Source organism: Pan paniscus, chromosome X (genome assembly GCF_029289425.2).
Source record: "Pan paniscus chromosome X, NHGRI_mPanPan1-v2.0_pri, whole genome shotgun sequence".
Classification (NCBI taxonomy): domain Eukaryota; kingdom Metazoa; phylum Chordata; class Mammalia; order Primates; family Hominidae; genus Pan; species Pan paniscus.
The window spans coordinates 141,118,880-141,144,974 of NC_073272.2; the positions used below are offsets into that span (position 1 = coordinate 141,118,880).

Here is a 26,095-nt window from a genome sequence, read left to right on the forward strand (position 1 = left end):
ATGTGGACTCACTGATGCATTTGTTTTTGGTATTTACTATACCCTTAAAGAACTTTCAGATTTGGGAACCCATTGCATGTCTGCAGAAGCCACTCCATAATGTATTGTTTGAGGGAATCACAGTTGATGTTTGTCTTAGTTCATTCAGGCTGTTATAACAAAATGCCATAAACCGGTGGCTTATAATAAAACAGAAACGTATTTCTCCTAGCTCTGGAGTCTGGGAAGTTCAAGAATAAGGTGACAGTGGAGTAGATGTCTGATGAGGGCCCACTTTCTGGTTCATACATGGTGTCTTCTAGCTGTGTCCTCAGATGGTAGAAGGGGAAAGGCAGTTCTCTGGGGCTTCTTCTATAAGGGCACTTATCTCATTTATGAGGGCTCCACCTCCATGACCTAATCACCCTCTACAGACTTTACATCCTGATACCACCACATAAGTGATTAGTTTTTTAACATATAAATTTGTGAGGGGGTGGAATAAAAACAATCAGATCATAACAGTTTTAGAAAAATATAAGATCTGTGTACAAATGTTCATTCATTCATTCATCCATTCACTCCAAGTTGTAAATATTTGATATAATTTTTATGACACAAGAAGTATTTCAGCATAATATTTTACAATATTCTCTTCATATCAGCCCTCTCCCAACTGTATACTTAAATAATCCATGTTTAAAAAATGGGGGTAGAGGAGAAAATTATTTTAAAAGATCAAAATAACACTTTTGCCATTACAACTATCCTTCTTTGTCCTTTGAACCACACTCTCCCTGTTCCATCAATTTTCCTCTTCTTTGCCCTTCTGAGTTTATGATCTTCAGCATTTCCCATAGGCATTGAAGGCTCCTGGCTCACAAGACAGCTTGATGCTTGGATCTTCTTTTCATATCCAGAATCAGTATGTCAGCTGGCACATACCGTGGCTTAGAGATTCACATATCAACCACAGGAAAGTTGAAAAATCCTCCTAAGACAATGGAAAGGATCGTTGTCTTAATTTGCTTTATTCACTAGATAAGGAAATGTAATCTGCAAGGCAGGAGAGCTCTAACGTTGCTTTGTGCACAAAAGCATAAAGTTGGAACTTTGCATATATCTGGAGTAGCCATAACTTTAAACCACTGGTGTTTAGGAGGGATATCCAGAATACTGATTCAATGAAAATTATTTGTCTACCCACTTCCCATTCCCTCCAGTCAAAGACCACCAGAAACACTTCTGTGGTTGAACCACTTGGGCTTATTGCTCACTGAAGCAAGAAAGGAGAATGCACACCATGAGATGTCTTAGTAAGATAAAAGAAAATATAGGATTTGGGTTTATATTAGGAGATTTGGGGGAAGGTTTAAGGAAGCAAGGCAGTGTCGGAAAGCAGGAGATATTTTATGACTGGGTATTTCAATAAGTCTTATGCAGAAGGAGGGGAAAATAGAGCAACGTTAAAGTGGCAGTTGGTGAAGAAGAAGTGATCATTCACATTAGCCAGGATAGGTGGATATTTGGTCATTTTTTTCTGACTTGAACAATGTTTCCATTATGTACGGGTTTAGATGTGATTATGGAGTGGTCTTGTTTTTGTCTTGATCCATCATCGTAACAGAGTGGCCTTATTTGATGTTGATACTGTGTGAAATTGTTCATGTTCAACAGGAGAACACCAAGACCTTGCCATGAGCGACAGGCCAGCTCCTAGCAACACCCAGGCCAAGCTGATGGGACCAGGTCAGCTCTCTGATGTGAGGGCTGCTCTTCTCCTTCTCACTGCTGGACAATTGTGGTGCGTCAGTGGAAGCATTAGAGAACAAAGCAGATGGCAATATATCCATTCTCATTGGGAGAAGGGGATATAAAAAAATTAATAAACTTAGTAAGTAAATTATATAGTGTATTAAAATGCTATGGGAAAGGATAAAAGATAATGGAACACTGCAAAAGGATAGGAAGTGGAGAATGTATAGGGGAGGAAAATTGCAGTTTTATATAGGGCAGTCAGGGCAGGCCTCACTAAGGAGGTGACATTTGAGTTAATGCTTGGAACGGAGGTGAGAAAGTGAGCCATGAGAATAGCTGAGGGCATTCTGGTCCAGATTCAGAAAAATCACCCTAATAATGAATATAGATGGCTGACAGTCATCTGCTTACTCTATAGGCAATTGAACCCATCCTTTGTTTCATGTCCAGTTCTTTGTTTTCCCATTGACCTCTCTGAGGCCTTTCTGCCCTTGAATAGAGAGAAAGGGGTTGAATAGAAGGCACAGACAAGCTGGGAGATGGTTTCCTTTCCCTTAGAACTTCTGCTTTATAACATCGAGGCAATGAGTAATCTTCTTACCCATCTTCCTCCCCAAAGCTGCTGACATCAGAGGTTTGTCCTTCATGGGAGGCAACTGCCCATTTGACTATTACTGTTACAAGATGATTCTTGCTGCATCTTCGCTCTAGCCAGGATTCTGCATTTTCTGTTCTTACGCAAGGTAAATGTTGTTCAAGTTCTATCCCTACCCATTAGAACTGCAATCAGAGACAGGACTCTGAGCTGTCTCCTATGGGATTTATTCCATTGCTTCTGTTTCTTCAGAGCATATTTATGGCTATTAGACTTTTTTTTTCTAGCAAAATCTCCGATTTCTCTTCAGTATGCATTATCATCAATTGTCAAATTTAAAAGTGTATACAGGAGCTGATAATTTATCTGTACTTTGATCAAGATCACAGCTTATAAGTGATATAACTAAGTGCGCTCAGGCTTCAAATTTTCTTAGCAATGATCTTGCTTCTAGGTCCTAATGCATTCTAACCTGGTAGCGATAGTGAACTAAAAAATTGTGCAACAAAAATGTTGAAGGTGAAAATAATTGACACTAAGTGACATAATATAGTACCCTTCTGTGATAAATTTAATAACACTAATTTAAATTTGTACATATCACTGAAATGAAAGTAATGGAATGGCAGTCCCTTATTGATAACCAACATGGCAGTATGAGAAAAGGTATACTCTATAAATTTCTGGTTTTTGAAATTGAATTTGTAGCTGAATAGTTAAGACATCCATACAATAATAAATGTCAGTATTAAGATACAATTCTTGATTTGATATGTTTAATAATCACAATGTGGGACCCATTTTTATTACTGAATTATAATAATTATAGTAACTTACATTTATGTGGGGCATTATGCCTTACTTTTATATTCACTTTCCCATTTGAGTCTCTTAATATCTCTGGAAGGTAGAGAATGTGTGGAGTTACTGTCTTCATTTTACTTTGAAGAAAGTAGGGCTCAAAGAAAATAGACTTGCAAATTTAATAAGAGCTGGATGCAGGGATGGAATCCAATTCTCCTTAATATGAATATATCTTTCAAATAAAGGTCAATAAGTTATTATTTCAATATACTATCTGTTGCTTACTACATATGTGACCTTGGACAAGTCCTATAATCTCTGAGTTTCCATTTCCTTAAGGCTAATGACAGTGCCTACCTCAATATATTATTTGATAATGAATATATAAACGTGTATATCAATCTTAGTATAATGCCTGGAAAACTCTATGTGCTCAATAAGTGATAGCCTTGTTATTATTATGAGCAACAGCAACATTTATAAAATTATTTGTTAATGTGTAAAACAGGAAGACTAGAATTTGACTCATAGGGTTGTCATCGGTATTAAATGAAATATTAAAAGCAAAGTATTCAGCATAGTATGTGTCACATATGCCGACAATCAATGGTAGCTTATATTGTAATTATTTTCAGTTGCATCTTAGGATTCACTTTTCCTAAGAGTGACTGAAATCTGGTCTCAAATTTAAGTAAATATGAGGACTTACTGGTGCAAGTAATTTAACAATGAAGGGATATATCTTGCTTCTGGTGTACCTAAATAAAGGCTATTAAATGATATCTTCAGAATCACTCCCACCACGTGCCCTGCTTCTCTTTGTTGACTCCATTATCAAGGAGTTTCAAGGTAGCTTTCATCAGTTCCCACATCTACATACTCCAACATGTTTATCTGGTGGGAAAAAACAAAAATGTTTATTCAAGCATTCCCATCTTAATGTCGCAAGAGTCATGTGATTGTATCAAGTTAGGTTAGGTGCTCACCTCTGTATTAATCACTTTGGCCAGAGAAAAATGATGCACATATTGACATGCATCCTGAGTAACATGCAAATATCTAGTATGTCACTAGTAAGCTGTACACACTTATTCCCAAGGAGATAGTTCCTTGTTATTGATCTATGTAATTTGGTTCTTCCATTGTAGTTCCCATACCCACAGTTCACCTTCATCCATGCAGTCTCTCATTTTTCTGTCGATAGCACAGCAAAGTGGAATTTAGCACAAAGGAATTGAACAAAACTGTTACTTAACATACTAAGAAGACCACACTATTCATTGTAATTAGCATTTCTGTGATACATCCTTACATTGTGTAATCATCTGTCTTGAACACCGAAAGAAGATGAAAGAATGATTCTTGCGTTCAAGAGGATCCCAAGCTCATAACATATAGGTGAATGTGAGCAATAAGATAGAGCCATCCCGAAGTGCTCTGGAAATGCAGAAGATATTAATTCTGAATGAGACTGAACAAAGGCAAAAACTTGAGATGGTTAAAAATTTGATGAGAACAGTTGAGAAAACCGTTGGTTTAAGGCATTAACACCATAGTTTTCCAAAGTAGGCCTGGGTGTATGATGAGGAAGTTATTCTGGAGTCAGGGGGCATATAGTTTGCAGGTGAATGAGTGTATGCTTTCTTTTTTTTTTTTCAAGACACTTTTTTCCTTCCCTTTTCTGCCTCTTGATAAATGAAATCCCATTATGTTTGTAAATTTCCAGAGACAATTCCTCATTTGGCCCCACCCCCAGGACCTACTCTTAGGATTCAAGTGGGTTATGTAACAGCAGTTATTCATTCAGTCTGTCAGTTAGTGTTCTCCTATTTGGTGTCAGTTGTGTGCCAGCCACATTAGGGAATCAAAATATAGCTAAGATATATTTTTGCCTGAAATTTAAGGTGCATACATTTTGCTTGAAGAGACAGATATGCTAACAACTTAAAAGTACAATTTGAGCAATGCAGTGCTGAGACATGTGGAAAGTATTTAGAGACATCAGAAGGAAAAATAACTAGTACTGCCTGTTGCTAAGTGCAGGTGGATAGTTGGTTAGGAAGGTTTTCGCTGAGGAGATAACATATGAACTGGATCTCTAAGCAGAAGAGAAAGTTTATGCAAATGAAGGGAGGCATGAAAAAAAACACTTGGGAAGTACCTAAGGATTGGGCAGTAGCTTGGTTTGGCTGGTATGTGTGTAGCTTCAAGGGAGAAAGTGGCACGAGATAAGGCCATAAAAGTGTGCAAGCACGAGGTCAGGAATGATCGTAGGGATTTGGTATTACCTCATAAGTGAAGGTAATGCAGGGGATCGGGGGAGGGAAACGAAGAGATTCAATCAGGGCTGTTGCATAATTGCTTAAACGTAACTATCAAGCATAATTACAAGTTGTGGAATGGAAGGCTGTTTCTAACATTCTATTGAGGCCTTGTTTGAGAAAATTCTAATGAACCCAATGCAAACAAAAATTAAATACAAAAAACAAGTCAATAATATTTCATTTTAAGGAAACAGATTTCCTTGAAATTGAGATCTCTTCTGGTACAGTATGATATGGAATTCTATTTATAATAAACCATCATTATATTTTCCCCAGAAGTATTTCCATTTGTCTCCACCAAGGGCTACTTGCTTGTTTGGGCCAAACGTGTAAATCTGACGACAGCTGACTACGTAGCTGAAGTGCATTGCTGGACATGTTCAATATTTGAAGAGAAACCCAAAGATGACACAGCTATGTTCTCATAATATACCAGAGTCTAACTTCAGCAGTAACTTTGGGATTCCTGTTGAACTATCATCACACAGGTGGAAGGAAACAACAAGTAAAAGGCCTTGTAATGCTTGAAAAAGTAAATCCTCTTAGATTAAATCCAAGAGCCCATCTTATTTTGAATTCTATGGCATGACAGAGAGTATTAGCAAATATCAGGTTTATATTAAAATTGTGACGACCTTGTGCTTTTTCTTTAGAAAGTTTACATTTTTCTTTAGAAAGCAAAATCATGTAAGGGTAGAGTCAGGAAGGGGTAAAATAATATGGCCATCATTGCTATCTACCACAGGAAGGCATTGCATAAATGCATAGGAATTAGCAATCATTGCATAAAAAGATATAACGGTGGCTCACGCCTGTAATCCTAGCACTTTGGGATGCTGAGGCAGGTGGATCACCTGAGGTCAAGAGTTTGGGACCAAACTGGCCAACATGCTGAAACCCTGTCTCTACTAAAAATACAAAAATTAGCTGGGCGTGGTGGCATGTGCCTGTAATCCCAGCTACTCGGGAGGCTGAGGCAGGAGAATTGCTTGAACCTGGGAGGCAGAAGTTGCAGTGAGCCGAGATCGCGCCACTGTGCTCCAGGCTGGTGACAGAGCGAGCATTCGTCTCAAAAAGATAAAAAAAAAAAAAAAAAAAAAAAGGAAAGAAGAAAAAGACACAAAGTTGGTAGAAGAAAAAGAAAGTGAGCTAAAAAAGAAATCTTTCCTATATAGTTATTAGTTTTGATAGCTGTTTTATGCATACTTTAAAAATTATACATTTTCGTAGTTTGCCTACAGTTTGTTGTGGAAATGGTTAAAATAGTTTTCCATTTAGTGAGTAGCACATTCTCTTTCTACTAGTTTATTTTTAACAGTAGATAAATACTAATATCTTTTTATTGGCGTTTGTATTCGTAAGAGTAATGCTAGGCTGTGCTGACTCCACGACAATCACAAAATAAAATCTCAGTGATTTAACATAACAAAGGTTTGTTTTCTGATGAATGAAACTTCTATCTGGGTGAGCAGAGACTCTTCCATCCAATACCTTATGGAGCCAGGCTTCCTCCATCTTGTTCATTTCCTTGTCAACTCGTGGTTGTCAAGGTCACTGTGACAGAAGAAGAGAATGAAAAAGCCACATGGGGGCATAACTGCCTCAACCTTAAAATGATGTGTATGTTTTCTGCACACGGTTCACTGCCCAGAGCTAGTCAATTTTGAAACCATCTCAATCTGATTATAAAACAGGCTATAAAATATAGGGAAACACATAGAATCTTTGTGAGCACTCCCTATGGCACATCTTTACATCTACATATACTTGTGTAATTACCTCGTTAAATACATGATTATAAGGTTTTAATATCTGGTAGGATATAACTTCCTCTCATTAATCTTCTTCTAAAATTATCTTAGGCTGGAGATGGTGGCACACACCTGTAATCCCAGCACTTTGGGAGGCTGAGGCGGGTGGATCACCTGAGGTCAGGAGTTGAGACCAGCCTGACCAACATGGAAAAACCTCGTCTCTACTAAAAATACAAAATTAGCCGGCCATGGTGGCACATGCCTGTAATCCCAGCTACTCGGGGCTGAGGCAGGAGAAACATGTGAACCCAGGAGGCAGAGGTTGCGGTGAGCCAAGATGGCGCCATTGCACTCCAGCCTGGGCAACAGGAGCGAAACTCCGTCTCAAAAAACAAAACAAAACAAAAAAAAAGGAAATGTGTTTTGAAGGTATTAACAACTAGTATTTGTTTTTTTTTTCTTTGTGTGTGTGTGTGTGTGTCTTCCTCTAATTATTATTATTATTTTCTCATACTTTAAGTTCTAGGGTACATGTGCACAACGTGCAAGTGTGTTACACATGTATACATGTGCCATGTTGGTGTGCTGTACCCATTAACTCGTCATTTACATTAGGTTTATCTGCTAATGCTATCCCTTCCCCCTCTCCCCACCCCCTGACAGGCCCCAGTGTGTGATGTTCCCCATCCTGTGTCCAAGTGTTCTCATTGTTCAGTTCCTACCTATGAGTGAGAACATGTGGTGTTTGGTTTTCTGTCCTTGCGACAGTTTGCTGAGAATGTTGGTTTCCAGCTTCATCCATGTCCCTACAAAGGACATGAACGCATCGTTTTTTATGGCTGCATAGTATTCCATGGTGTATATGTGCCACATTTTCTTAATCCAGTCTATCATCAATGGACATTGGGGTTGGTTCCAAGTCTTTGCTGTTGTGAATAATGCCGCAATAAACATACGTGTGCGTGTGTCTTTATAGCATGATTCATAATCCTTTGAGTATGTACCCAGTAATGGGATGGCTGGGTCAAATGGTATTTCTAGTTCTAGATCCTTGAGGAATAGCCACACTGTCTTCCACAATGGTTGAACTAGTTTACAGTCCCACCAACAGTGTAAAAGTGTTCCTATTTCTCCACATCCTCTCCAGCACCTGTTGTTCCCTGACTTTTTAATGATCGCCATTCTAACTGGTGTGAGATGGTATCTCATTGTGGTTTTGATTTGCATTTCTCTGATGGCCAGTGATGATGAGCATTTTTTCGTGTGTCTTTTGGCTTCATAAATGTCTTCTTTTGAGAAGTGTCTGTTCATATCCATTGCCCCCTTTTTGATGGGGTTGTTTGATTTTTTTATTGTAAATTTGTTTAAGTTCTTTGTAGATTTTGGATATTAGCCCTTTGTCAGATGAGTAGATTGTAAAAATTTTCTCCCATTCTGTAGGTTGCCTGTTCACGCTGATGGTAGTTTCTTCTGTTGTGCAGAAGAGAAGCTCTTTAGTTTAATTAGATCCCATTTGTCAATTTTGGCTTTTGTTGCCATTGCTTTTGGTATTTTAGTCATGAAGTCCTTGCCCATACCTATGTCCTGAATGGTATTGCCTAGGTTTTCTTCTAGGGTTTTTATGGTTTTGGGTCTAACATTTAAGTCTTTAATCCATCTTGAATTAATTTTCATATTAGGTGTAAGAAAGGGATCCAGTTTCAGCTTTCTCTATATGGCTAGCCAGTTTTCCCAGCACCATTTATTAAATAGGGAATCCTTTCCCCATTTCTTGTTTTGTGTCAGGTTTGTCAAAGATCAGATGGTTGTAGATGTGTGGTATTATTTCTGAGGGCTCTGTTCTGTTCCATTGGTCTATATCTCTGTTTTGGTACCTGTACCATGCTATTTTGGTTACTGTAATCTTGTAGTATAGTTTGAAGTCAGGTAGCGTGATGCCTCCAGCTTTGTTCTTTTGACTTAGGATTGACTTGGCATTGCGGGCTCTTTTTTGGTTCCATGTGAACTTTAAAGTAGTTTTTTCCAATTCTGTGAAGAAAGTCATTGGTAGCTTGATGGGGATGGCATTGAATCTATAAATTACCTTGGGCAGTATGGCCATTTTCTCGATGTTGATTCTTCCTATCCATGAGCCTGTAATGTTTTTCCATTTGTTTGTGTCCTCTTTTATTTCATTGAGCAGTGGTTTGTAGTTCTCCTTGAAGAGGTCCTTCACATCCCTTGTAAGTTGGATTTCTAGGTATTTTATTCTCTTTGAAGCAGTTGTGAATGGGAGTTCACTCATGATTTGGATCTCTCTTTGTCTGCTATTGGTGTTATAAGAGTGCTTGTGGTTTTTGCACATTGATTTTGTATCCTGAGACTTTGCTGAAGTTGCCTATCAGCTTAAGGAGATTTTGGGCTGAGACGATGGGGTTTTCTAGATATACAATCATGTCATCTGCAAACAGGGACGATTTGGCTTCCTCTTTTCCGAATTGAATACCCTTTATTTCTTTCTCCTGCCTGATTGCCCTGGCCAGAACTTCCAACACTATATTGAATAGGAGTGGTGAGAGAGGGCATCCCTGTCTTGTGCCAGTTTTCAAAGGGAATACTTCCGGTTTTTGCCCATTCAGTATGGTATTGGCTGTGGGTTCGTCATAGATAGCTCTTACTATTTTGAGATACCTCCCATCAATACCTAATTTATTGAGAGTTTTTAGCATGCAGGGTTGTTGAGTTTTGTCAAAGGCCTTTTCTGCATCTATTGAGATAATCATATGGTTTTTGTCTTTGGTTCTGTTTATATGCTGGATTACATTTATTGATTTGCGTATGTTGAAGCGGCCTTGCATCTGTGGGATGAAGCCCGCTTCATCATGGTGGATAAGGTTTTTGATGTGCTGTTGGATTCGGTTTGCTAGTAGTTTATCGAGGATTTTTGCATCGATGTTCATCAGGGATACTGGTCTAAAATTCTCTTTTTTTGTTGTGTCTCTGCCAGGCTTTGGTATCAGGATGATGCTGGCCTCATCAAATGAGTTAGGGAGGATTCCCTGTTTTTCTGTTGATTGGGATCGTTTCAGAAGGAATGGTGCCAGCTCCTTCTTGTACCTCTGGTAGAATTCGGTTGTGAATCCATCTGTTCCTGGACTTTTTTTGGTTGGTAAGCTATTAATTATTGCCTGAATTTCAGATCCTTTTATTTGTCTATTCAGAGATTCAACTTCCTGGTTTAGTCTTGGGATGCTGTATGTGTCGAATAATTTATCCATTTCTTCTAGATTTTCTAGTTTATTTGCATAGAGGTGTTTATAGTATTCTCTGATGGTAGTTTGTATTTCTGTGGGATCGGTGGTGATATCCCTTTTATTATTTTTTATTGTGTCTATTTGATTCTTCTTTCTTTTCTTCCTTATTTGTCTTGCTAGCGGTCCATGAATTTTGTTGATCTTTTCAGAAAAGCAGCTCCTGGATTCGTTGGTTTTTTTGAAGGGTTTTTTGTATGTCTATTTCCTTCAGTTCTGCTCTGATCTTAGTTATTTCTTGCCTTCTGCTAGCTTTTGAATGTGTTTGCTGTTGCTTCTCTAGTGCTTTTAATTGTGATGTTAGGGTGTCAATTTTAGATCTTTCCTGCGTTCTCTTGTGGGCATTTAGTGCTATAAATTTCCCTCTACACACTGCTTTGAATGTGTTCCAGAGATTCTGGTATGTTGTGTCTTTGTTCTCGTTGATTTCAAAGAACATCTTTTTTTCTGACTTCATTTCGTTATGTACCCAGTAGTCATTCAGGAGCAGGTTGTTCAGTTTCCATGTAGTTGAGTGGTTTTGAGTGAGTTTCTGAATCCTGAGTTCTAGTTTGATTGCACTGTGGTCTGAGAGACAGTTTGTTATAATTTCTGTTCTTTTCCATTTGCTGAGGAGTGCTTGACTTCCAACTATATGGTCAATTTTGGAATAAGTGCGGTGTGGTGCTGAGAAGAATGTATATCCTGTTGATTTGGGGTGGAGAGTTCTGTAGATGTCTATTCGGTCCGCTTGGTGCAGAGCTGAGTTGAATTCCAGAAGGAAAACTAAGAAACAGAAAGGACATCCCCCCCAAACACCTTCTGTTGGTCACCGTCATCAAAGACCAAAGGTAGATAAAACCACAAAGATGGGGAAAAAACAGAGCAGAAAAACTGGAATCTCTGAAAATCAGAGTGCCTCTCCTCCTCCAAAGGAACACTGCTCCTCACCAGCAACAGAACAAAGCTGCGCAGAGAATGACTTTGACGAGTTGAAGGAAGAATGCTTCAGACGATCAAACTAGTCTGAGCTAAAGTAGGAAGTTCGAACCAATGGCAGAGAAGTTAAAATCCTTGAAAACAAAATAGATGAATGGCTAACTAGAATAACCAATGCAGAGAAGTCCTTAAAGGACCTGATGGAGCTGAAAACCAAGGCACGAGAACTACATGACGAATGCAGAAGCCTCAGTAGCCAATGCGATCAACTGGAAGAAAGGGTATCAGTGATGGAAGATCACATGAGTGAAATGAAGCGAGAAGAGCAGTTTAGAGAAAAAGAATAAAAAGAAATGAACAAAGCCTCCTCGAAATACGGGATTATGTGAAAAGACCAAATCTACGTCTGATGGGTGTACCTGAAAGTGATGGGGAGAATGGAACCAAGCTGGAAACCACTCTGCAGGATATTATCCAGGAGAACTTCCCCAATCTAGCAAGGCAGGCCAACATTCAGATTCAGGAAATGCAGAGAACGCCACAAAGATACTCCTCAAGAAGAGCAACTCCAAGACTTATAATTGTCAGATTCACCAAAGTTGAAATGAAGGAAAAAATGTTAAGGGCAGCCAGAGAGAAAGGTCGGGTTACCCACAAAGGGAAGCCCATCAGACTAACAGCTGATCTCTCGGCAGGAACTCTACAAGCCAGAAGAGAGTGGGGGCCAATATTCAACATTCTTAAAGAAAAGAATTTTCACCAGAATTTCATATCCAGCCAAACTAAGCTTCATAAGTGAAGGAGACATAAAATCCTTTATAGACAAGCAAATGCTGAGAGATTTTGTCACCACCAGGCCTGCCCTGAAAGAGCTCTTGAAGGAAGCACTGAACATGGAAAGGAACAACCAGTAGCAGCCACTGCAAAAACATGCCAAAGTGTAAAGACCATCGAGGCTAGGAAGAAACTGCATCAACTAAGGAGCACAATAACCAGCTAACATCATAATGACAGGATCAAATTCACACAGAACAATATTAACCTTAAATGTAAATGGGCTAAATGCTCCAATTAAAAGACACAGACTGGCAAATTGGATAAAGAGTCAAGACCCATCAGTGTGCTGTATTCAGGAAACCCATCTCACGTGCAGAGACACACATAGGCTCAAAATAAAAGGATGGAGGAAGATCTCCCAAGCCAATGGAAAACAAAACAAGGCAGGGGTTGCAATCCTAGTGTCTGATAAAACAGACTTTAAACCAATAAAGATCAAAAGAGACAAAGAAGGCCATTACATAATGGTAAAGGGATCAATTCAACAAGAAGAGCTAACTATCCTAAATATATACGCACCCAATACAGGAGCACCCAGATTCATAAAGGAAGTCCTTAGAGACCTACAAAGGGACCTAGACTCCCACACAATAATAACGGGAGACTTTAACAACCCACTGTCAACATTAGACAGATCAACGAGACAGAAAATTAACAATACGTTTCAAAGAATTAAAATGAATCAAGCAGAGATTGTAGAGCTGAAAAATGCAAGTGATAGGCTGCAGAATCTCTCAAATTCTGTTAATAGCAGAATCAATCAACAGAAGATGGAATTAATAAGCTTGAAGAAAGGCTATTTGAAAATAGTCTTTTGTCAGAAAAGACAAAAGAAAAACCGAGTAGAAAGCAATGAAGCATGTCTGCAGATCTAGAAAATAGCTTCAAAAGGACATATCTAAGAGTTATTGGCCTTAAGGAGGAGGTACAGAAACACATATGAGTAGAAAGTTTCTCCAAAGAGATTATAATAGAGAACTTCCCAAACCTAGAGAAAGAGACACATATCCAAGTACAAGAATGTTATAGAACACCAAGGAGACTTAACTGAAAGAAGGGTACTTCAAGTTATTCAGTAATGAAACTCCCAAAAATCAAGGATAAAGAGTTTTTCTTAAAGCAGCAAGAGAAGAGAAACAAATAACATCCAATGGAGCTCCAATATGTCTGGCAGCAGACTTTTCAGTGGAAACCTTACAGGCCCGGAGAGAGTGGCATGACATATTTAAAGTGCTGAAAGAAAAAAATTTTAACCTTAGAATGATATATCTGAAACAACTATCCTTCAAACATGAAGGAGAAATAAAAATGGGCCCAGAGAATCAAAACCTGAGGGATTTCATCATCACTAGCCCTGTCCTACAAGAAATATTACAAGGAGTATTTCAATCAGAAAGAAAAGGACGGTACTGAACAATAAGTGATCAACGGAAGGTACAAAACTCAGTGGTCATTGTAAGTACACAGAAAAACAGAATATTATAAAAAAGTAACTGTAGTGTGTAAACCGCTCTTATTCTAAGTAGAAAGACTAAAGGATAAACCAATGAAAATGAAAAAGCACAACTTTTCAAGACATAGTCAACACAATAAGATACAAAAGGAAATGACAAAAAATTAGAAAGCGGTGGGACAAAGTTAAGATGCAGCTTTATTAGTTTTATTTTTGTTTGCTGTTTGTTTGTCAAAATCGTCTTAAGTAAATATCAGATTAAAAATAATGGTTTATAAGATATTATTTGCAAGCCTCAAGGTAACCTCAAACTAAAGAACATGCAATTTATACACAAAAATTCAAAGGCAAGGAACTAAATCATCTAGCCACAGAAAAATCATCCTCACTAAGAAAAGACAGAAAGGAAAGAAAGAAGGAAGATAAGATCACAAAAACATCTGAACATAAAAATGAAAATGACAGGAGTAAGTTCCTACTTATCAACAGTAACATTGAAGGTAAATGGGCTAAACTCTTCCATGAAAAGACATAGACTGGCTGAATGTATGAAAAAACAAGACACATTGATCTGTTGCCTGCCAGAAACACACTTCACTTCTAAAGACACACATAGACTGAAAATAAAGGGATAGAAAAAGATGCTCCACGTGAATGGAACCAAAAAGAAGCAGGATTAGCTATATTCCTAGCAAACAAAATAGATTTCAAGACAAAAAGTGTAAGAGGAAAAAAAGTCACTATATAATAATGAAGGGATCAGTTCAACAAAAGGCTATAAGAACTTTACATATATGTGCACCCAACCCTGTAGCACCAAGGTATATAAAGGAAATACTATTACAACTAATGGGAGAGATAGGTCCCAATAGCATAACGGCTGGGGGCTTCAACACCCTACTTTCAGCATTGGACAGTTCTTCCAGACATAAAATCAACACAGAAACATCACACTTAATGTACATTACAGACCAAATGGATGTAACAGACATTTACAAAACACTTCTTCCAAGGACTGCAAAATACACCTTCTTTTACCCAGCACGTGGATCATTCTCAAGGTTAGAATATATGTTAGGTCATAAAACAAGTCTTACAACATCAACATTCAAATAAATTGAAATAATATCAAGCTGCTTCTCTGACCACCAAAAAACAAAAAAAGAAAATCCCGAAAATAACAAGGAGAACTTTGAAAATTATACAAATCCATAGAATTAAAAAAAAAAAAAATGCTCCTGAATGACCCACAGGTCAATGAAGAAATTAAAAACTAAATTGTAAAATTTCTCAAAATAAATGTTCATGGAAACACAACATACCAAAACCGATGGGATACAGCAAAAGCAGTATTAAGAGGGAAGTTTATAGCTATAAGTGCCTCCATTAAGAAAGAGGAACACCTGCAAATAATTCATGACGCATCTTAAAAAAACAGAAAAATAAGCTCAAAGTGAACCCCAAATCAGTAGAAGAAAAGAAATAATAAAAGACCAGAGCAGAAATAAATGAAAGTAAAATGAAGAAAGCCAAAACACTATCAAGGAAACAAAACGTTGGATTTTTTTTTAAAGCTATACAAAATTGATAAACCTGTAGCCAATCTAAGGAAGAAAAAGGAGAGAAGATGGAGATAAATAAAGTCCAAAATTGAAAGGAGACATTACAGGCTAAGGCTGCAACAATTCAAAGGGCTATTGTGGTGACCGTGGGAAACTGTATGTCAATAAATTGGAAAATCTCCCTGAAATGAAAATTACTTCCTGCTGACGAGGGGACGGAGAGTTTTTTGGCTTTGGGTTGACAGTAGGAGCAATGCCGGCTGTAGATGTTTTTGGGTAGTTGTCTGTGAAATGGCCGTGATCCTGTTAGTTAAAATTTTCCGAAAAAGGTTAATTAGGCAGGGTAAGAAAATTAGTCCCAGGCATATAATTAGGAGAGGGCCCAGAAATAGGATGACCCATGCTATGATTTTGTTCCCAAACCAAGAACTTATTTGGTTGTTTTGGTACTCCCTTAGCTTTTTAGCCTTTTCTGTAAGTTTTTTTTAGCAGCGTTTTTTACTAGGCCTGATTGGATGATAAAGAAACAATATTCCTTACCTAATGAGAGGTAGAAGCACATGTTTGGAAAGGCCCATGTGTTAGTTTCTGTTAGTAAGCGTTATTCCTGCTAAGAGGCTAATAATTAAGCAAAATGCTACAGTAATTGAGATTGTTTTTGTCTGACATTTTACCCTGAGGGTGCTACAGTATATAGTTTTACTGCAAATAGTAAAGTGAGTAAAGCAGTTTCCACAAGGGTGGTGTAGTAAATAATTTCCATTAAAAAGTTGTAATATTTGGCTTGAAAGGAGAGGTCGGAATGACAAAAGTGTTTGGTGAGGTAGGGGTGAGACTGAGTAAGACGAGCAATTCTTTCTTGGTTATTTATTTTTTATGATTTTTAGCTTAAGATTTCCTATTTCTTTATTTGCTCCTGTGAGGGTTAGGCGGCTTAGAGGCAGTGCCTGCTGAAACATCTAGTTTCCAGTTTATAGGGCTTTAAGAAAGCACAGCTTATTTTGAAGACTTGTAGTCAGAAAAATTAGAACTTAATTTAAACATTAGAAAATAATAACAAAAACATCAGGCAACTCTAGAATGTAACAAGAGGTGTGTCATAGTTTTGGAAACATAATTTCCTCTCTCCACTTTCCCATTTTTATTAAAAGACAAATTATGGTAGGTTTGCTTTAGGATACTTGGCTTACTTATTTGCATACAGTGCTGCAAGAATAATTATTTGTTACATAGGCCTTTTAAATGGGCTTTGGTGGAATTTGGTTTTGTAGAAGCAATCTGAGATAAAAGACTTTTTAAAGCCAAGCCCAGCCATGGATTTGTACCATTAAATACCTATGAGTTGGGTGAATTCCTCTCCTCTTGATGTTTCAAGATAACTTAGGGTTCCTGGCCTGTTAGAAAGTGACATGTTTTATTTACCACAGATCACAAACCCTGTACGGGGACTGTGTACACAAAATAGGAGGCCAGTTTTTCAAGGGCTTTATTGGCTTTATAAGTTAAAGCTGGATTCCTTAAAGGAAAAGCACACCATTCCAGTTAAAGCCTTGGTAAGAATAACCAGTTTTTCCAATCGTGTCCCGTTACAAAAGAAAACAGATTCTTGTTGTATTTATGCAAATAACTATATTGCCATAACTTAAGAATACTCATAGATAGTTTCCAAATTTTGGAGAGAATCAGGTAGAGAGAAGCAAGTATCCTCCAAATGTTGTTGATGGGAGTTAACAGTTAAACGTTAAACAGTTAAAAGTGAACAGTTAACTCCCATACGTATGAGAGTTAGCAGTTAACAGTTAACAGTTAAAAGCTGTTAATCGCTTAAAAAGAGTTTCTTTGACTTTGAAAGGCAAAACAAAGGGTTAGCAATATTTTAAGCAAAACGTTAAACAGATTAGTTTCCTATTAGTTTGGTTTATGCAGTTAATTCCTGTTCTGCTTTTTATCAGAAACCTGCATTCAGAGCTTTATAGCTGATTAGAAAACCACCCTTTGAAGAGGACTAAAACAAGACAACAATTGTTTATGGATGACAAAAAGTTTTAGGGTAGCCATAGTTAAAGACACAGTTGACAAAGATATCCGTTACCTCTGTGGCACACAATAATTTTAACAAAACAATTATTACTGATAACGTACACTAAGATATATTAGAATGATAGGAATCTGCCATAACTTTGGAACACATCCCAATAGCATATTTATACAACTATAGCCCAAAGAAAGCCAAATACCATTTTATATTTGACAATGCTTCCTGTATGATTTTATATCAAAGAAGCCAAATTTTACCATTGTATTAGTGTGCTATTAATGTTAAACTCCATTTTTAATAAAACCTTGTAGACGCATTTACCCAATTTTCGTGTTTGACCAGAAGGTAAGGTTTTTATAGACCCTTTTTAACTGTTTATACTTTTTGTTAAAGAGCAGGTTAGTGCTTTAACAGAAACCCATTGTGCTTTTATTTTAATGCTCGATTTACAGAAAACCTGAATGATACCCCTTTAACTTTAGCCAGTATGTACACACACGAAATTTTCTTTACAATTAACCTTCCAAAACTTGCTTAAACCTTTAAAACAATTTTTTAACCTTTTAATGTAGGCAAAAATCCACATTCTTAGGCCTCCTTATAATCTTTTTCCAAAAGTATATTTTACTTTCCTTACACACCTTGCTCATAAACTATTTCTTCGGTAGTTTTAAATACATGTTACACTGCTAACTTTTAGCAACCTTTACTTTTGATGAAAACCTTGGTAAGTCTGGGAATCTAATTACGCACTAGGTGTAGGGCCTAGGACCCAGACGGAAGTGCGGAGAAGGTCTGGCTTCTTCCAGCATTTAACTCCATGTGTCCTAGGTTTTATTCAGCTGCAAAGCAGGCAAGTTGTACAGCTAAGAGTTAGAGTGAAATTGCATACAGCATTCAGGAGGCCGAATTACTTTTAAATTGTGTGACATTTCTTGCACAAATTCCCTTTTATAAAATTTTTCACGACTTTCACAGACAATTTCTGACATGCCTTACCTTTCTGACTTGTTGTAAAGTCATCCCTGTTTTTAAACAACAGTTAATTTACTTTAGGACAAAAATTTACCATGTAAGATTCTTTCTTATACAAATTATCTTTTCTTTAATATTAAAGATGATAACAGTTCTTTCCCAAAACAAATTTCCTTCATGTCTGTGTACTAGACTGCCTAAGGCCACAAGGTTGGAAGATAGCATATTTTACTAAATAGTTTAAGATATAGCTATCTTCATTAAACCAATATTCATGCTTTATTTATTTAAAAAATTACACAAGCAAAGATTATTTTGTTTGGGCTGAGTTGTCGTTTTGTAGCCTCTGTGCCAAATGTTGACACCTTATAGTATTTTGCAGCCATAAGTATGAAATTGCTTGATTAATAAATGCAAATAAAAACGTACGCTGGCAACTCTTAACGACTTTCAACTCAACTTTTAACTTTGCTGTACCAGTAAGTTCTAAAGATTAAAATTACGAGAACTGAAAGGTCCCACAGCTTTTACTTTTCCCTTAAAAATATTTGATTTAAGTGCTTATTTTTTTGGCCAGTTAATTAGAGTTCTTTTAATAGACATCGCACACATAAAACATATATAGCCACACCGACAATCAGAAGAAGATTTAGTAGTTATGAGATTCTTTTTCTGCTAATTTTCCAATTGGATTATTGGCCTTCGGGTGAGGCCTTTTAAGAACAGGGCTAAGAAAACAGTTTCTAGGGCCTAATGAACAAGTACAGTTGGAAGACAAAGACAGATCTTTGAGAGGTACTTATTTATCTTTAAGTCTAGGGGTTTCATAAGGAAAACAGGTTTTTCCCAAAACGGGATTTGCGGCACCTTTTTTGTTTTCCCAAGGAGTCCCAGGCCACCAGGAGTCATTTCAGGGTCTTTCATACATGCACCAAGAGTGGCAAGACAGAGTGGAGAAAAGTAATTTAGTCGACCAGGAAAAAACCTTTTCCAGGAAAACAAAATTTATGAAGAGAAAAACATAAACGCGGCTGGGCACGGTGGCTCACGCCTGTAATCCCAGCACTTTGGGAGGCCGAGGTGGGCGGATCTTGAGGTCAGGAGTTCGGAGACCAGCTGGGCCAAGATAGTGAAACCCTGTCTCTACTAAAAATACAAAAATTAGCCGGGTGCGGAGGCAAGCGCCTGTAGTCCCAGCTACTTGGCAGGCTGAGACAGGGGAATCGCTTGAACCCAGGAGGCAGAGGTTGCAGTGAGCCGAGACCACGCCTCTGGGTGGAGGGGAGGAGGTTATGTTGGGGCTGGCATCTTCCTGGCCAGGGTGGGGTTATCTTGGGGCTAGCTTGTCTCTGGTCGGCGAGGAGTCTGGAATGTTTCTGGTTGGAGATGTTATTTGCGGTTTATGGTCATGCTGACCTTAGCCATTAGGCTGATGCCCTTTGGCTTTTGGCGGTTTTTGATTAAGGTGAATTTTAAAATGACAGAGCTTGTTCAAGATGGCAATACTCCTGCTTTGTCGGTGATGTCCTAAGCCTCTAGCCCCTGATGCCTTGGTATCGTCACTGATTGCAAAAGCTGTGCCATGCCGAGTGTGCATTTTCAGGAAGGAACAATCAGCATGTTTCTGAGATTGGAGACCTGGATTCTTGCAAGAGACTGTGGGTTCCTATGATCCTATGGTCTCTTCCAGCTTTAATATTCTATGATAAAATGATGTCCAATGCTTTCTCTATTGCAAAAATCTGGCCAGGCGTGGTGGCTCACACTGTAATCCCAGCACTTTGGGAGGGTGAGGCAGGTGGATCACACGGTCAGGAGATCAAGACCGTCCTGGCGAACATGGTGAAATCCCATCTGTACTAAAAATACAAAAAATTACCCGGGCATGGTGGCACGTGCCTGTAGTCCCAGCTGCTCAGGAGGCTGAGGCAGAAGAATTGCTTGAACCCGGGAGACAGAGGTTGCAGTGAGCCGAGATCACGCCACTGCACTCCAGCCTGGGCGACAGAGCTAGACTCTGTTGCAAAAAAAAAATGTGTGTGTGTGTGTGTGTATACATACGTCTGCGTGTGTGTGTGCGTGTGTGTATAAATCTCGGTTCTAGTTGTTTGATGTCATGAATTTTCACATCTTATTATACTCACTAGTAATAGTTTGTAATTACTGCACACACAGTATGTACTAGGCTCTGTGCTAAAAGCTTAAATATATTAATTAATTTGTTTTTCAAAACAATCCTGAGAAGTAGGTGCTAGCATTTTTTCCATTTTTCATACGAAGAATCTAAGACTCAGAGGAGTTAAGAAACTTGACCTAGATCACCCAACTAGGACGTAGCAGAATTTCAGATTTGAACCAGGCCCATGATCTTACTTTTATTCCATATTTCCTCTGAACATAACAAGAGTAATACTAATGAGTACAACATTAATATAAGTTTAGTACTACAGTTGGCAATTTAATAACCCTTGCCACAACTGTGAGAACATGTAGCATGAATAGCACTCTATCCATTTTATTGATAGGGAATTAATCACTTACCAGTGTTGCTCCCTGACAGTTAAAACATGTAAATGCTTTCTAGTAATGAAGACTGCAATACTAAATTCAGATTAACATGCATTCATTCACCAAATATTTCTTGCAAGTTTACATGTTCCAGGTACTGTAGTAAAATAACTGATAAAAGCATCATTTTTTTTGAAAGAAGTACAAGTACCATTTAACGTCTTCACCATTAAATGGAGGATAGCCTTTCCAATAAAGTGACTTCTGACTAGTGACCTTAAGAAAATTTGGATACACAGGCCGGGCGTGGTGGCTCACGATTGTAATCTCAGCACTTTGGGAGGGGAAGGCAGGCGGATCATGAGGTCGGGAGTTCAAGACCAGCCTGGCCAACCAATGAAACCCCATCTATACTAAAAATACAAACATTAGCCAGGTGTGGTAGCAGGCGCCTGTAATCTCAGCTACTCAGGAGGCTGAGGCAGGAGAATTGCTTGAAACCAGGAGGTGGAGGTTGCAGAGAGCCGAGAATGTACCACTGCACTCCAGGCTAGCCGACAAAGCAAGGCTCCATCTCAAAAACAAAAAAAAAAAAAAAGGAAAGAAAAAGAAAAGAAAAGAAAATTAGTATACATAGTGGATATTTTAGAGAAGAACCTTCCAGGCAGAAGTATGCAAAGACCCTGATATGGATGGCAGGGTAGAGGAATCACATGCGTGGTGAGTTACAAGAGTCACAGATTGGGGAGTGTGATAGAAGCAGAGTGATTCATGAGAAGAATAAGTATTAATGTCAGAGAGGTAATAGGTGCCCACATCATGTACGGCCTTATTAGGAATTTGGATTTTATTTTCATCAAGATGAAAACTCTGTGGAGTTTTCATCAAAGGAAAAACATGATCTGGCTTAAAATATATTGTAGGAGATCAAAGATAGAAGAAATAACCCATTGTCATTATTACATTACCAAATATTTTTCAGAATCATTTTTTTGTTTGCTCAGATGACTTTCAAAAACATCTTTAGCTACTTAATTTAACTGTTTAAGTATTCAGACTTGTGAAGCTTTCTACCAATTTAGGTTTAGAGATCGTATCCTGTCTTCTCTTCTCTCCTCTTCTCCTTTCCTCCCTCCCTCCCTCCCTCCCTCCCTTCCTTCCTCCCTCCCTCCCTTCCTTCCTTTCTTTCTTCCTTCCTTACTTCCTTGTCTTTTAGATTCCTCCCAGAGCATAAGATAACACAGGACGAGGTTTGCTGTCTGAAATGAGTTCAAGTCCCCTGTTATTACAAGAGTTCAAAAACGTGATGACCTCCAAAGGATGATTAAGAAATAGAATCAGTCTTAAGTTGTAGTGTGGTGCATGGGGATCACTCTCTAGGGTCTATATTTAGTCAATGACAAAATATTTGCTGACTTTCAAATGGATCAGTGATTTCTTGTTTTTGTTTTTGTTGTTTTGAGAGAGAGTCTGACTCTGTCACCCAAGCCGGAGTGCAGTGGCACGATCTCGGCTCACTGCAACCTCCACTGCCTGGATTCAAGCAATTCTCCTGCCTCAGCCTCCCCAGTAGCTGGGATTACAGGCGCCCGCCACCACGCCCAGCTAATTTTTTTTTGTATTTTAGCAGAGACAGGGTTTCACCATGTTGGCCAGGCTCGCCTCAAACTCCTGACCTGCGGTGATCCGCCCGCGTCGGCCTCCCAAAGTGCTGGGATTACAGGCATGAGCCACTGCGCCTGGCCAGATCAGTGATTCTTGATTTTCTTGGCCATGAAGAAAATGATGCAATATGCTCTTCAAGGGCCTTTCTGCAGAATAGAGAAGATGAGATGCAAACTATTCTCACTGATGAACACCTTGCTTGTAACTATATCTCTTTCTCTTACATTCAGAAAATTGTATTGGAATGCAAACGGTTGTGAGAGATACCACTTTTTATTGAAATAGCTGGCACATGAATATACCTGGTTACAATGCTTGGCCGAATGAGAAATGCAATGCCATTTTATGTAATTGCACTTAATATGCATGAGTCTCACACTTAATCAATTCAGAATCTCAGAATTTCCCAATGTTGTATCCATCGAACATCTCCTGAGATGCGTATCATCCCATCTGGCCCTAAATGGCTGATTCATGCAGAACATTTTCATGTCATCCCTCAAGCCCAACCACAGGGCACCTTCAGATCAACTCTCTTTAAAACACTTTAGTGTCCTTCTTAGGGGCATGAGAAACATTAAACTGGTTTCTTTCACCATTCTGATTCTTCAAGAAAGGAAGTAGAGCTGTTATAGGCCATTTACTGACTATGTGCTGCTCTCAGGTAGCCCCACTCCCTCTGCTGTCCTGCACAGAAAAACATAGTACATGATTAACTATGTAAGACTCTCTCAGGCCCATCTTCCCAGACAGAACGCTTGGACATGTCTTTCTTCTTTATTTTTATTATTTTAAACTGAACAGATAAAATGGAATGTATCTATCATGTATCTAATGTTTGAAGTATATACATTGTAGAATGAATAAATATAGCTAATTAACATATGCATCATCCCACAAAGTTATCATTTTGTATTGAGAACACTTAACGTCTACTCTCTTAGCATTTATCAATAATACAACATATTATGATCACCTGTAGTCACCGTGTTGTACAATGTATCTCTGGAGCTTATTCCTTCAGTCTAACAGAAATTTGGTATCCTTTGAGCAATGTCTTTCCAGCCACCACCACCGAGCCCCTAGTCACCACCATTGTACGCTCTACCTCTGTGAGACTTCTTAATTTTTTATTATTTTATTTTTAAATTTTTGTTAACTTTTATGTTAGGTTCAGGGGTACATGTGCAGGCTCGTTATATAGGGAAGTTGCGTGTCACACGGGTTTGGTGTACAGATTATTTCATCACCTAGGTAATCAGCATAATAGCTGACAGGTAGCTTTTCAATCCTCACCCTCCTCCCCATCCTTTACCCCCAAGTAGACACGGGTGTCTGTTGTTCCCTTCTTTGTGTCCATGCGTACCGATGTTTAGCTCTTGCTTATAAATGGAAAAAGGTGGTATTCCATTTTCTGTTCCCACGTGAGTTCGCTTAGAGTAATGGCCTCCAGCTCCATCCATGTTGCTGCAAAAGACATGATCTCGTTTTTTTATGGCTGCATAGTATTCCGTGCTGTTTGTGTACCACATTGTCTTTATCCAGTCTGCTGCTGATGGGCCTTTAGGTTGATTCAGTATCTTTGCTATTGTGAATAGTGCTGTCAAGAACATACGCATGCATATGTCTTAATGGTAGAATGATAGATATCCTTTGGGTATATATCCAGTAATGTGATTGCTGAGATGAATGGTAATTCTAAGTTCTTGCAGAAATCACCAAACTGCTTTCTACAATGGCTGAACTAAGTTACATTCCCATAAACAGTGTATAGGTGTTCTCTTTTCATTTCTTTCAAGGCAGCAGGTTTCTTTCTGGCCTAGGGTGTGTCTAGAAATGTTATCCAGGAGCTAGTGCCTGGAACAGGGGCTTCACAACCCCGACCGGTGCCCTGTCCCGCTGTAGTTGAGCTGATATTCAAGATGCAAGAATAAAAACGCTCCTCACTATTCCATCTCCTCAAGTGGAAGGAGGGGGTCTTTTATGGAGCCGCTAGCTGGGCAGTCTGGGGCTAGGGCAGGGGTGACACCAGCACTCACTTGGCTGCCCCAGCTGGTATCTCAGTAGGTCATGTGTACCCCTCCACATACCCGCCACAATCCACTGCCTCTGGGCCCAATTCTACGCTAGAACTCACCTACGCGTTACAGGTCTTATGGCTTAGACTGCCTTTAAGGTTGTCTGAGAAACCTGGAACCGTTTTTTAGCCCTTGGTGGCAAGGTTTGCAGAAACTCAAGTTCTGATTCCTGGGATGGGTAATTTCCCTCTGGCTAGAGGTGGTTTCAATGCTCCCTTCCCACATGGGAGTCAGCTAAGTTTGGTCTGGTTTTCCTTTCTCCTGTAAGAGACAGCACTGAGTTCAGTGACCCACAACTGCTCTGCTCTTGCTCTTCCAGCTTCCAGAGATGCTCTTTACACCACACTGCCACTGCCTAGGATAGGGAAGGGGTGGGGTCAGCGATTTAAGACTGTTTCTTCTAACTCTTCAGTGCCTCTTTCAGTGATAACACCAGGTACTATGAGAGTTCCCCTGATTTTGGGTTCTTATGGAGGTGTTTTCTACTGTGTGGATAGTTGTTAAATTTGTGTCCTTGCGAGGGGGCTGATCTGTGCAGCCTTCTATTCTGCTTTTCTTGCTCCACCTCTCTCAGCTTAGTTTTGGTTTGTTTTTGTTTGTTTGTTTTTCCTCTGCAATGCCTAAGGCTAAAGAATGTGATCCCGTATTACTATCCTAAATATGAAAAATTCTTTAATGTCACGTGTTGGATGGAAATATTAGTTTGCAATGAGGAATACCTTCAATTGTACATATAAAAGAGTAAGAAAAAAAGCATTGGGATTTTTTGTTTTTACCTTGTGGTCCGACAACTTGAAAGAATATTCTTTTATTCCAAAGATGGTACGTGGGGGATTTTGTTCTGGAAATCAGTGCTAGGTATTTAGGTATTTGGTTGGAGAAAAGCAAACTGGTTTTTGTCTATTGATATTTAGTATATTTTATTTTTTCGTGTTATCCATGACCGTGTTATGACTTAGCAAACAACAGTTACAAATAAGTAAAATTGTAATTGCTCCTGCATTTTTATTTAACTCCCTCATGTATCCTGAGAAGACCTTCTTGTTTTACCTAATGATCTGTCCAACATCCCCTGAACTCTCAAGAGGTAGACACTATGTGAAGGTCAATTCAAAGACAGAAACTAAAACCCCATCCACGGGTGACTCCATGGTGAATCCCTGTGGTGTCTTTTCCCGCTAACCGATGTGTATCCACCAAGCAGTTTTCTTTTTCACTATAAATATTATACTGTTTGACATTTTAAGACACATTGTAATCAAAATCTATAGCCTTAATTAAATGATGAATTTCAGGAAATTATCATGCAAAATGGAAGTGTTAGGAAGCCGATAATAGACACACTCTCCTAAAAATGATCTCACCACATCACACCTAACCCTTCTCACCACCTTGCAGTTCACATTCCATGGAAAAAAGCTCCTCATACTTAAGAGTGTTTTACTTTCCTTTTCCCAAGTCATGGCGATTTTGAATATTCACACTTTGCGGATATCAACACATTTCTAAAGCATACTTATCTTGATTAAAGACTGCTGAGGTCATTAAAACAGTAAC

At 38.7% G+C, this 26,095-nt stretch overlaps 1 protein-coding gene across 1 annotated transcript in view; it reads left to right on the forward strand.

The window, feature by feature from the left end:
- The window catches only part of MAGEC3 (MAGE family member C3), a 671,639-nt gene that overhangs the window by 452,294 nt on the left and 193,250 nt on the right, over positions 1–26,095 (forward strand).